This window comes from Patagioenas fasciata, chromosome 8 (genome assembly GCF_037038585.1).
Source record: "Patagioenas fasciata isolate bPatFas1 chromosome 8, bPatFas1.hap1, whole genome shotgun sequence".
NCBI lineage: Eukaryota > Metazoa > Chordata > Aves > Columbiformes > Columbidae > Patagioenas > Patagioenas fasciata.
Window position 1 is genome coordinate 27492691 of NC_092527.1, and position 13037 is coordinate 27505727.

Genomic DNA, 13037 nt, shown 5'->3' on the forward strand with positions numbered 1-13037 from the left:
GAAATATGGCAGCAAATCCTACTAGCAGGTATAACCCAAAGTGTATTGTTGTAGGACTCTAAGTGATAGTTATATTTGTTTGAGTTTGCAAATATATATGATTTACTTACAGATGTCTGATCATTTTTGCATCTTTCCATCTCAGGCTTCTTTCCATAGACTTCCTTTGTCCTCTGACTTCTTCCAGGAACATGATGCTTTCACAGTTGTAGAAAAAGAATTTGCTGTTGGGCTAATGCCATATGGGGCTTGGAAAGTCCCAATTCTTAAACATCTGCTCTTTTAAAGAAAATTGGACACATTTTCAGCTTAATGAGTGTGATACATTTGTAAAATTGGCTCAAAGTCGAGAGTGTATCCTACAGACAAGTGCTGGAACCCATAATCTTTTAGATTTCAAATCCTCATCAGAATAGAGGGAAAATGTCTTAATAAGATGGAAGGGTACCCATGAGAGAAGACGAAGCAATTAAAACTTGCTACCTTACTCCTGATGTATAACTAGGTATATCAAAGGGTTATAGAAATACAAAGTAAATCTCACAAAACCTAATGAACAGGACTATGTCTGTTGTACAGATGAGTGGAGGACTTGCACTGTGAGTAGGATGCATGTTAAAACTCCCAGCTGTTGTTTCTGTATTTCAGATGAGACTATAAAAGCTTATAAAAATCCAAGTCTGTTTTAGCTTCAGTGTGCATGTGTATTTACTTCCTAACTGAAGGGTTATGTGACAGTTCAATGCTCATTTTGTGGAAACCTGTGGTTGTAGCAGGAGGGAGTATTAAAAAATAATTGTCACAGAAAGTAACTTACTACAGTTTAATTTTGTTCTCCAGTTTATGCCTAAAGAAAGGGATTGGATTCTAGAAGGGATGTTCACTATCTGCTAATTTTATCTATGATATGTCACCTGTGTATACATCTGTTTATTTGTGTAGATGTTCATTCATTTGATTCAATCCTTCTTTAGGCAAACATATGGTTCATCATGTGTACACACAGTCCTGTGTTTGGCTTAATGAATTCACAGAGATTTGATTCTCTCTTCGAGCACATAACTTGTGATGTTTCTAAGGAATGGTACATCTGCACTGGAGATTTGGAAATCACATAACAGGATGCAATTTTTCACCAGGAGTGCAGGTGAGGGACTTGGTCCAACACCTGATGAAAGTGTTCACCATAGAAATATATATCTTTGTGAGCTTCCTGTCCTGACTCTTTTTCTACAAGTCCACTTGACATTTCTGTTAACTGGTGAAGAAAGGTTCAGTCTTTCCCAAATACTTTAAGCAATTGCTGTGCAAACATACTATTCTTTGTAGCTGCTTGTCAGAGGCACACAAGTGCCAGCTACAAAATAACTTTAATTTGGCTGACACGAATCCACTCCAGAGCACTGTAATACAGTTAAACAAAGCAGTTTTAAAAATATACAGAGAACAAAACATACCTCTGTTAAGTGCCCCATACACGCATTTTGAATTATTTTTATATGTAGGAAGAGATTTCTCAGTTGCACTGGAAAATGTTATTCCAAATAAACACTAAAAAAAAAAAATTGTGCTGCCTGAGAAACACTTCTCTTGATATTTCAGACATGTATAAGGAAGTTCAGGAGTACAGATCTTTTTCATGTTATGGTGCACAAAATGTTAGTGTTCTCTTAGTGTTATGCTCCCTGGTTTCTGACTGATACACAGAAAACATAACTGTCATATATTTCTTCACTAATATCCAGGGATATCAGGGCATTAGCTACTGCCAAACAACAAAATAAGAAAGTGTCTGCACATTTAGAAGTCTTTAAAAAAATAGCATCAACTTTCTGTTGAATTAATATTATACAATGGGTTTAAAAAGGAGACAATTACAGATTCATTTAATAAATTGTCTTTTCATAGGATTCTGAAGAGTTCCATCATTGCTTCTAAAATATATAATCCTGGTGACAGGCTTTTGTCCTGAAAATTTATCAAAGTGATGCTCAAAAAACTCAAATTTCAGAAGCTGCAGTAAAAATGGTGCAGATTCAGACGTTATCTACATTCTGAATTTTATTCACAATAGGCATGTAAACTAAATTTTAAAAGAAAGATACCTTAGTGATTAGGGTGAGTTATAGAGTCCATTTGATCTGGTCTAAGCAATCAAGGAGAAATTCTCCCTAAGCATTATATTATAGGCCTATTTCCCTTAGTGTCCAGAAGCCAGATCTATTTGAGTTCAGTTTGAGGAAGTTGCTGGAAAATTTATCATTCTTTTCTTTTGTGAAGGAAAAATAAACAAGTGCCTCTGTAGGTATGTGTAACCTGTACAATCCCAGAGTACTTTTTACCCCAGATGCTAGCTTGTCTCCTGCTTTTGTGTGATGATACCCCCAGCGTGTGCTTTACTCTCTGCATGCCCTGCCATCCCTGCACAGGCAGGGAAAGGACCTGAGGTGCAGTTTTAAGTCCCTATTAACAGACGGTCAAGACAAAGACAGCAGCACATCTGTTCTGCAGGTCATATGCAGCCTACACACATGATAATGCTCACATCCATAGCCTAGCATGTTTCACAGGGTTTGGTCCTTTGTGATCTATAACCAAAATATAATAGAATAGTCACCTAGTCCAACCCCCTGTCATGAGCAGGGACACCTTCGATTAGTTCAGGTTGCTCAGAGCCCCGTCCAGCCTGGCCTTGAATGTATCCAGGGATGGGGCATCTACCCCCTCTCTGGGCAACCTGTGCCAGTGTTTCACCACCCTCATTGTAAAAAATTTCCTTATGTCTACTCTGAATTTACCCTCTGTTAGTTTAAAATGATCACCCCTTGTCCTGTCACTAAAGGCCCTACTAATAAGTCTGTCCCCATCCTTCTTATAAACCCCTTTAAGTAGTGAAAGGCCACAATAAGGTCTCCCTGAAACCTTCTCTTCTCCAGACTGAACAACCCCAACTATCTACAAGGTTGCCCCAAAAATCTAGGAAGAAAGTTCTAATGGGAAGCTTAACTCCTCTGTCTCCCTGCAACTCAGCAGGTTAAGGCTCAGGCTTTAGTCTTCTCTGAGGAAGAAAAGCCAGAAGAGTAGCTACTCTGGGCTGAAGGATGACTGCTCCCAGGAAAGAAGGAAGGCTGGCTCCAAGTGCAAAAGGCAGGTTGGAACATTTCTTTTACATTTACTTCTATAGTATAAGTAAATATGAACACAGAGAAAATAACAACAAGAGAAAGTAAAACCAGAGTGAAACACTCTTTTCTTCCCCTGGGGAGGCACTGAGTGTACAAACAACGTAAGGCAGACGTGGGGATGCTGGATTTCTAAAGGACCTTCTAAAGTTATGATCCCAAGCATTATATAGGAAACCATGTAGAAAATAACAGAGGATAAACAGTTTCCTGCCTGCATTTCACTGCCAATTTTGTACTGGATGGTTATACACAGATGCTGCAAGAATTTGGCCCTGAAACTGGTTGTCTGCCAGCTGCAACTGAAGAATTAGATCAGCTTCTGTACAGTGCCATAAAATGAACAATGACTGTTGTAATACCATATCTTACAGATTCTTCCATGTGTTCATTTTTTTGGAACGATGAATGTAAATACTAAAATGTCATGATATTTTTAAACTTGGCTTTAGTATACTAGAGAGGCTCTGTGGGAAAATCACTTGTCCTTGGTCATGTAACAATCACTTTCCACCACTCAAAACTCTGGCTACAATCTGTTTCTAATTAATTAGTAAGACAAGACAGGGTGAGTCTTGTACTGAGACAATGTCATTATAGTGGACTCACTGTAAAGCACGCCAGACAAAAATATGTTTAGTGCACTAAAAACAACATTCTAATTATCAGCTTAATGCTTGAGTATTAAATTATTTGGAAAAAAAAATGTTAAAGCATAGCAAATAGTCTGGATATAGCAAAAACACATTGTATAATAGTAATGCTTAGGGCAAACTGGAATATTCAGAATTTTACCATAAAATTATCTTATTCTTCCAGAAGCCCTGCAGACTACAGGAAATTCAAAAATGTTGAGTATCTAGCCCCTTCTTCAAACCTTGGTCTTTGGCTGTTCACCTTCAATAATTTTTAGAGCTGGTAGAGCCAAAAGAGTTTTTACAGCTCACAAAGTATAAGATGTGATACTCCAAAAGATAATGAAAATAGAGAAATTTAAGAAAAGATAGTTTGTGAAAGTCACTTGTATTTTTTCCACCAGCAACAGTGCTCAGTTGCTGAATAGAACTCTCCCTTGCAAATCATACTAATGCAGATTGTTCAGCTAAAGTAAGCGAAAGCATTCATCTACCAGCTATTTGCAGGAACAGATCAGAGAGAAAAATTATTTACTTTAGAAAATTAGAGTAATGGAAAGTCTGTCCATGTTCATTTTTATTTTGCTCTTGTTCCTTTTATTCCTGATGTGATGAGTGCTGTAGTGAGTGGTGTGTGTCATTGCTCTTTGGGATGCTGGAAACAGAATAGGAATTGCTCCAGCAACAGAGCTTAGAAACGATAGTCAGTGAGTATGTTTGTGAAAGAGGAGTTATGTCTGTTTATCATTCTGTCTTCTTTTGAAGAAGACCAGCGCTGTCCTATAATCTCTTAGAATTAAACTCTTCTTAAGCTGTTTCCAGAAAAGTATTTCTGATTTCATTGCAAATATGCATAGAAGTCAAGGATACTGTTTCTGTACTTAAAATAATGGTCTGTTATTTCTAGATGGATAAAGCAGTGAAATAACCCATAGGGTCGTTTAACTTCTGTTTATGGTATAGCACAACAGTGTCAGATAAAGCGATACTCTGTGTGCATGAATTTAGCTGAAGGGTTGATGTTATGTTGCAGATTAAAATCACAGATGAAGGGAAGACCTACAAGTTGCTTTGTGTGTAAGCAATAGTTAGAGATTTCAGCTGACTTTTACATAGGAAGCAGTTACTGTGAGTGGGTGGGCTTTGTGGGCAGAAACTCTCCCAAGACTTGAGATCTCAACTTGATAATCTGGCTCCAGATGTAAAAATGTTAGCCATTGGAAACTTAATCCAGCAAGGACCTTCTTTTTCTTTCTAACATTCCATCAGTGCAGCACATACGCTTTTCCTCTCACCCCTCAAGGTCTGCTTCCTTATCAGCAAAATACACAAAACGGATTTGTTACAGATTTGTTTTGCAGAATTTCTCGTAATTGACATGAACACATGAACAATATATATCTTAATTAGATCACTGATAACTTTTAACTTTTGGTCTGCAGTAATTTTCCCTGTTGCTGGACTCTCCCGAGAATTAGACTGTATGTTCTTTGGGGATACGAATTTGTGTGAAAATCCTAGTTACATTGAATATAAATGTAGTTTTGTACTCTAGGATTTTACTACTTGCCTTTCTGCCTGTAATGCAAGGTACCTAGTCTGCTTTTGGGCTATGAAAGTGTGAATAATAATAGTAATTCATGGGGGAAAAGTAATTGTAACTGAAAGGTCTGAGTGAAACCGTAATAAAGGGTACTGAAGCTAAACTGAATAGTATGAGTCATTTCTCAACAGGAACGTGCGCTGAGCACAGGATGCTAGTACCAAGAAAACTCCCTGTAGATAACTGGGGGGTGGGGGTGGGTGGAATAAAAAACAAACTCACACAACAGCAACAAATACCATTATCGATCAACAAAAAACAATTGAGAGGGATGATTACTGCTAGGTACCTTTCAGCAGGCATTCTCAGCTATAGCTGTGAATCACTGGTGGCCTGGAAAGTGCTTCTTGGAGGTTATTCAAAATATTTTTATCACCTGTGGTTGGCTTTTTGGTTTTCAGCTTCTGAACTCAATTAAAATAGAGTAAAAGTAGGAGGGAGTGTCTCCCCAGTGCTGTGGTTCTGCCTGCTCGTGGCACGGCCGACAGCCTGGAGAGAGGCAGGAGCAGGCAGGTCACAGCGGGCAGCGTGGGAGGGGTGCAGGGCGCTGGCTTAGTCCTGCAACATTTCTGGGGCAGGGACTTAGCTGACTCTGTTTGGTACCTCTGAACAGCATACCTGTTTCAAACAGCTAATTGTATTAAGTAACAAGACCCCGCTCGAAAACAAAAGTTTTATGTCACTTGATAGGTTTTATAAACAATTCTTACAAAGATTTTTATGTGGCTGCCGTAATTACATACAAATACAATAAATATTTTTCTAAAAATTAAGAGGATTATGATTTCATCAGAATTATACGAGCTTCTGATATATATGCAATTATACTAATTGACATTGGCTATAAAATCCATGTTGAAGGTAAAGTTTTCATACACAGAAACACAATCTATACAATTTCTTAATTAAGAAATAGTAGGAACTTAGGGTTTCATTGTAAATTCACTACATTTTGCTATCAGAAGCATGATTAATTAAAAAAAGGTTTATACCAAATTGTTTCACTTACAATATCTCCATCTGGTGATTAAAAATATTGCAAACAAGCTAGACATTTTCCAACCATAATGGGCAGACTTGGATACTCTTGTTTCCATTTCTAGAGTACAAAGATATCATGGAAAAGTTTACCCAAAAGACAGGAACCATTCTTCTCTTTACTGACAGATCTGTTTCCCCTTTCTCATCCAAGGAACTTCTGATCCCATGGTAACTACTGTCTCCTCTCCCATGCTTAATATGCATATTTCAGATTAGATAAAGATATGCCACGTCAATTGCCTTGCTCTTTGTAACCTAAACCACAATTCATGGTAGTGGAAGCACATACTCTGTATTTGACAACCGACTTGTTTTATTACCAAAACCAAACAAACAAGAGAAAAACAAACAAACAAACAAACAAAACCCAAACCACCACACAACCAGACAAACAAACAACGAAAAAGACCTCATGGAGGACATTTTATGTTTTTATATTTGAAAGAGGGAGAGTGCAATAAATCAGGTGGCCTAACAAGAATGTGAAACTAAAAAACCAAGGAAAAAACAACCCCATAGAACTAATCCTGCCAAATAGAAATAGCACAAAACTAATGCTATACAAGAAGCTCAATATGTAAACAATTTTCTGTGGTTTGCCCAGGATTTGAACTTAACATCTGTGGCTTGAACTTTAGGTACATGGACAACTACTCCTCAAATAGCATTAACAGACAGTGCTGGGGGGGGCAGGGGAAGGTGCTGATAGGTTGTTTGGGGGTGTCTTTTGATGGATTTATCACATTTATTTTGTCTCTTTTGTTAAGGGAATGGAGTTGAGGAAGAAAAGCGACATAGGTGGCTGGTCTAAACATGGAGAAACATTGTTTTGGTTTTGCTTTATTGTGCATTTTTTGTGGTCCTCAGTGTACAGGTAAACTTCAGCAGCTCTGCTGTGACTGCCCAGGTATATGTTCTTACACAGTAACAAATACAAGGTGATTTGAGATGATGTGAAACCTGTTAAGGAAAGAGAAACTGTGAGAATTCTTCTTTCTAGCTACTTTAACTATGCTCCTGTGTAAGCTAATATGTTGATAATTATGGTTGCCAAGTCCTGGTTAAGTTTGTTCTGGATCTTATGGATTTACAGTCACATATCAGCATTAAAACATGTTTATACAAGTCCTAGAAATTAACCTTATCTTAAAGATTTCCCAGTGGTTTACTTAAAAACAAAGTGGTTTTGTAAATTCATTAGACTGTACTGGCAAGAGTATTCATATGTCTAATAATCTATTGTTTATATAAACAGAAAAGAGATTTCAATGCTTATTTTTACTCTGCCATTTAAAGTGGAAATAAAAGTAAACATTTTAGGAATCCTGAATTTACTCACTGAATCCCAAAGATGCCCTGTGATATGCTATGGTAGGCTTTCTTGTAAGTGGGAGAACCCATAGGAGATTCTGGTATCTTCTCAATAAAGTTTCTGAGCAAACATGCTAGGGATTCATTAACGCAAGAGAAAAGAACATGTATGCTATTACTCTGAAATTAAGTAGGCATGAGTATTATAAACTGAAGTCACACTTTTCAGCATGAACCAATTGCATCTGCTCTTAAACACTGTACATTCCTGCCTAACTGATATTTAAGCAGACTGCCAATATCATTTTCAGTCTGCAGCTTGTTTTCATTTGCAGTAGTCCAGCTAAAGAAGAAGTGACATAACCCCTGAAGTCCTTCTTACACACAGACACAACAATTGCCTGAAGACTGATCTCTGAGCTGGATTCCTTTAAGCACTTTTTTACTAAACAGTGATATTGTATTGTTCACAAAGCACTTGTTGTGTACTTCCATTCAGGAAAGTTGCATGGCACAGACTAATTGGGTAATTTCCTGTTAAATGAAGTGACATCACAAACATGATTAATATCCAAACAACCTAAAGCCATCGAAATACTGGTCATTTAGGGAAATGAGAGATGAGATGATTCTGCTGAACTATCATGAATTTTTATTCTTGATTTTGACAAGATAATTTGAGAAAATTTGAGAGTCTCTAAATTGTTTAATGAAGACCATGCATCTATGAAACATGCTGTAATTAGATATTCATTCTTAATTACAGAAGAGGAAGGGTGTTAAATGTACAGATGTGCAGACTCCGGGAGAAATGTCTTTAACTCCCTTCACCTCTTGATGCAACGTACTCGGTTCTCCCAATCCATCAGCAAGTATCCCTGCATTATTGCCCATCCTTTATAAATTCCAATGAATTCATGTGAAATGTTGCCTTTAAGATATTTCTGCCAGCCTGAGCAGATCTAAGAAATGGAATGATTTTGTATCTTTCAAGCTGAAACATGCAGGCATGTGTGTCTCTTTTAGATGCTCAGTTATAAATCTTTTGCTTTATATTCAACTATACATGAATGGTTACCCAAATGTTACTTCTCACTGTCTGTCAAAGTTGAAAAAAATGCCTCACAGCCTTAATTTTCTCAGTGAGTTCACTAATGGGTTAATCAGCATTTGGAGACTAACAGAGACATTTAGCAATGGAACATACTGTTGGGCATTAAAGGTAAAAAACAGTTACTCATTTTAGCACAGAGAGAAAGAATGGTAGAGAGTACATAAGCCTGTTGAGTAATATTTCTACCAGTAGCAATAAAATTGAGAAAAAGATACGAGAGAAGAGTTTCAGAACCAGTGGGACACATGGCACTAACTCTCATAGCAAATTTCTGCATGCACAAATGCATTAAGTGAGAAAACAAGTTCTTTGAAGCTTTACATTGAGAATGTTTCACACTAAGTGGTGCATTTTGGAAATAAATGCAGAGTAAGCTGTGCCTGGAAGTCTTTGGGACATGCAGAATGCTTTACAGTATTGCTCTCCTCACATCAGCCTCTGCACATGGGCAAAAAGAGTGCTAAGCCCATCTATGGCCATCTCACCATGCCACAGGTCTCCTCATTTTTCTTTAGATGTAATTAGTAAGTGTTAGATGCAATTAGTAAGTGTTTCTCACTTGCCTAGTCTAGTCTTACAAACTTAGTTACCATAAAAATCTTTTTTAATAGAGAAAGTGTTCTGCATCTCTCTCTCCTGGTTCCCATAATTTGTAACTCTAAAAGCAAATCACAAGAAGTGAAAAAAATACCTCCTTTTATACTAAGACCAGTTCAAAATTGTCTTGGAAAACACATAAATTCTGACTGATTCAGATTCTATCAGATATATTTAGTGACATCTGTTTATTACAGACATGTTGCAGACCTGAAACTTAAGAAGTTTGAACAAGAGTTTACTCATTCACATCAACATACTCCTTCCACATAGATTAATTTGCTTGGAGACTTGATAGTCTGATATAACTTTAATTGAAGTCAAACAAAGATTTTTTATTACCTCCATTGGAAATTCAATTAGGCACTTGATCTGCAAATAGCATGGATCTAGACACAACCAGTCGTGGCTTTCTTTGCATTACTGTTTACCACATGTTCTGTGACTTACTTTTAAATGACTTGTAGAGAAACAATATTTGAAAAGATTGTGATATAATGCACTAGACTTGATATTTTTCTGAACATTATTGAGCTCAGTGGTTTTCAATAAAGAGGATAATCTATTAATATATTTGTTCAGTAAATACACTGAGTTATGCATGTTAGAAGATTATTTAAAGTAGAATATAGTGAACACTCTGTAGAAATGGTCTTATCATTAACACCAAGATGGGTTGCAAAGATTTCAGTACTTGTCTTGGTATACATCAAATAAATACACACAAGCAAATAAGAACAGTGACAAATATCAGTGGTTCAAACCCTCAGGCAGATTCACTGAAAATCCACCCCTTCTCCTCAACTCCTCAGGTCCCCATGTAACCTGTTGAGCATCTTACCATTTCTCTCCATTAAAAAGAGAGAGAGGATTTCTGGACCCTGTGACAGAATAAAAGAGAACTAAATTATTCTCTTTAATAGCTAATTGGTATTTGGAAACTTCATTTGTGAAGTGTTGGAGGAAGTATGCCCTGTGCCTCCTATGGCACAGAAGGAAGAGGGGAAGGGAAATGCTTGTCTGAGACTTAGTACAATGAATCTCAGCTACTCAGGTAATTAATTGACAGAAGGGCACCAAGCAGTTGAGTCAATCAAAACAGTCCTTACCCACTCCACAGCATCAGCCTGACCTCAGGTAGAAGGAGCAACTGAGCCTATGATGCCATGTTCAAAACCAATAAATACCCAGAGAACGAAGATAACAAAGTAGTTTATGGGTATAATTGCAAAATGAAGCTACTTTCTCTCCCAATAAAAGGAAATTTTAATTTATGCTTGTCCATGTAAGAAATCCCCAAATTAAATTCATATCCACTTCTGCACAGCAAAGGATAATATGACCCTCTTTGTCCCTATCAGGACTGTTTCCAGTCTGGACACCAGCACAGAGACAGAAGTAGCATTCCTGGGAAACATCTGTGCTAGCTGACCTGTGCAGCACTTTTCCTGATGAACAAGCTAGCTGCGTATCTCTCCAAACTGCATATCTTTCCAAACTGGCACCTACTAAATGGGATCAATCACATACAATCTCCTATTGTTTTGTTGTTGGAAGGAGGTTTTTTTGTGGTTTAATATTGTCAATTAAACTATTAACAACAACAAAATATTAAACCATCACGCACTCCAAATCAATTTCAAAGTTCAGAGAAAAATATTAGCTGCTTCTGCAGCTTGTCATTTGGAAGAAATAATATGTGATCTACTAACCAAACAGCATAACCAGGATTATAAATCAGTAAGATTGAAATCCGTACAGCATCATCTTTCTGTCAGCCTTTCCCTAAGACTCACAAAGCTGCAGGATTTCTGCCAGTGAAGTAGCACAAAATGCTGCAACACAGATAAATAAAATACAATCATCCCACCTAAAAGTTCAGAAATGTTTTTCTTCTTTCTAAAGTATTGTTCCTAAAGTATTGTTTATAGATATGATTTATTTCTTAGCTCAACATTTCTTAATCTTCTCATTCTGTGCTCTCCCCCTGCTTCTTTGCTTTATCCAGCTAGGCAAACTTTCAAGGAGAGAAATGGAGTGTGTCACACCCACAGTTATCTTTGCACAGACCTTTTCATAGATGTGAGCTGCAAGGTTTCAGGTCCTGCTTCACACCTGATTGCAACCAACTACAGTATTTCAATTGATGAAAAAAATAAAATACATAAAGTGCTGTCCTTCCTTCTAATGGTTCATTTTCAAAAGCATCCAACTTGTATGCAACTCATATATAAAGATAGAGGAAAAGAAGAAGAAGGAATTATAGACTGTTAGCTGATATACAGATGTTCAAGGAAAAGCCTTTTTGCCATTTGTGCAAAGATTAAGTATGGCTCAATCACTACATCTTAATCTTTCAGGTCTTCAGCAGCAACAACAGCTGAATCTCTTATTTTTAGCCCCTTTAAATCCTAAGTTTCTACTTCCAGAAGGATTATTAGTATGAGATACTGATTTTACTAGTAAACTAAACTAACAAGTTAGCATTTTACTTCTTTCACCTGGCAACACACTCAGTTCTCTCACTAGCAAGATTTTAGGAGAAATAATTGCATGTAGGCACTGATCATATTTTAAACTCATGTTACTGTTCATCTTCAAGCAAAACATCTAAGCACAGGAATCAACTTTCAATCCTCTACTTAGACAAAATTCCCAAAGCGCATCACATAGAGATATTTAAATCTTTAGAAAGTCAGTGTTAAAGACACAGACCTTAAATAGATCTCAAAATTGGAAAAAGAAAGTATATATATATAGTTAAAAACAGGACTGTATAAAAATCATCAGAGATCAAATTTCTTACTTGTTTAAAAGATTCCCAAAGCAATCCCATGAATAGCTGAAATTGCTGTGTTGGTATAGGGCAGGATTTTACAAACCTTCATTCAGTCATTTATTCCCTATCTACCAGCTGTGATAATTCTGAAAAGAATTGAATTCACATGGTACTGAATAGTTCTCTGTCCTATAGAGATGTTTGTGGGTTATCTGAAGCAATACAATTATAGTCACCGCAATGAGGAAATAACTTTGTGGTTCTTTACACATAAATGAATTTCAACTATAAAATATTAATTGTGTTTTTTGTTGTTGTTGGAGAAAAGAAAATCAACTTGTACAAATGCCTGTTTTAAATTGAAATCCAGCTGCTGCTGTTTTTAAAGTTTTGTTTCCTTCCATTTAAAAAATCTGAGAGGGGTCCCCACAGACTTTGCCAACAAGGGACAAAGGGTGCTGGATCAGTCATTTATTTTTAGCTTTAGTTTTATTTCAGAAATCCACACTGAGTTTTTAAGTACATATCATATTCTGAAGTTTTTTCAAGGATTTCTCCCTTTTTCTTGCTTGTATTTTCCTCAGAGATTTAAAATCCTACCAGTAAGCCCTTATACTGTCTATTCAAAGGAGCAGGAAACTTTTCAGCTGTTCTGCTGGTGCCCCACCTGCATTAAAGTGACAGTTGTTCAAAAGTAGGTGATTAAGAATTGATCCAAAAGTTGGACTCATTAAATAAATATAGTGGTGATCCTTTTTTATGTAAAATCATTTCC